Here is a 1,420-nt window from a genome sequence, read left to right as displayed (position 1 = left end):
TGATTTTATGCAACTGTCAAACATATTGTATGAAATATAATGAACTTTTTTTTTGACATTCTGATCGAATGAGCATATTGTATGAAACATAAATATATCAGAAAAACAAAAACAATTTATTAGTTGTAAACATGAATATATCAGAAAACAAACATAGAATTCATCAAACCATAGTTTTATTATACTGAAATGAAACTTAATAATAGCATATAGTTCATCATAACATACTTTTATTTAACCCAAATCAAACATAATAATATCTAAAAACATCAAATTTGATGAATTTCTTGTAGTTATATGTTTTCTTCAATCCAAAAGGACAGTTCCTGCTATCATGACCAAATCCAAAGCATATTTTACATCTTCTTTTTTCCTTCACAACATCATTCACAAGATTGTTTGGATCATTGATATTACCCATATCTTTCCTGGGATTCTGATCTTCATTATCCTGCAAGATTAACAGATTTGATAAATTTGTATATGAAAAAACAATAAAAACATATAAATATCAAAGAACAAAAATGAATACCTAGTTCCGATTTCCAGTATGAACATCCATCGATTGTGCAAAACAAATTATTGAGCAGATAATGGAATCGATATTTGTGATATGTGTGTGGGGAACGTTTCAATCGGATATATAAAGAAAATCAAATTAATGATAAGTAGATCAACCATAAATCATTGCCTAATATAAAGAGATAACAATCAGACTAAATAAAGAATTAAAATGAAAGATTACATAACTACCCTTATATATTTAATTAAATAATTAATAATTTGCTAAATTGTGATTGGTGCATCCATGCACAATACTTGTTGGAAACATTTGAACCTAATTCATTGCAGAATAATAACATAAAAACATTATTTTTATGTTATTATTCTGCAATGAATTTTGTATCAGAAACTTAATGTCATTATTCAGCAATGAATAAATGAACAGTCATAGGTTAAAACTAAAATTATAATTTACTACAAAATACACATACATAAATTTATAATAGAATAATAACATTTTAATGAATGTATGAATAATCAAACGTTAATATTTATATTAGAATTATTTCAACAATACACATATATAATATTCATTATAGAATAATAATAACATAAACGTAGTGTTTTACGTTATCACACTATTTATTTTTTTATTTGAACTTTAATTATATATATATATATATATATATATATATATATATATATATATATATATATATATATATATATATAAATTCTAGGTTTTAGGGTTTCAAAAGGTTTATGCATTTTATATTTATATTTCTCATATATATATATATATATATATATATATATATATATATATATATATATATATATATATATATATAGGGTTAGGTTCATTTGAGACCACTTATATTTTGTGAGACCGTGAGACGCATTTTTTTATTTTTAT

At 22.3% G+C, this 1,420-nt stretch overlaps 1 long non-coding RNA gene across 1 annotated transcript; it reads right to left on the bottom strand.

Annotated features, from left to right (window-relative positions):
- Positions 1-213: 213 nt before the first annotated feature.
- LOC128132988 (uncharacterized) lies at positions 214-641 on the bottom strand. Its single transcript, XR_008231180.1, has 2 exons — positions 533-641; positions 214-451 (listed from the first exon to the last, which is right to left on the bottom strand). It is a non-coding gene; the product is annotated as an uncharacterized LOC128132988 (long non-coding RNA).
- Between the last annotated feature and the right edge of the window lie 779 nt (positions 642-1,420).

Source organism: Lactuca sativa, chromosome 3 (genome assembly GCF_002870075.4).
Source record: "Lactuca sativa cultivar Salinas chromosome 3, Lsat_Salinas_v11, whole genome shotgun sequence".
Classification (NCBI taxonomy): Eukaryota; Viridiplantae; Streptophyta; class Magnoliopsida; order Asterales; family Asteraceae; genus Lactuca; species Lactuca sativa.
This window is presented reverse-complemented; position numbering and strand designations above follow the sequence as displayed.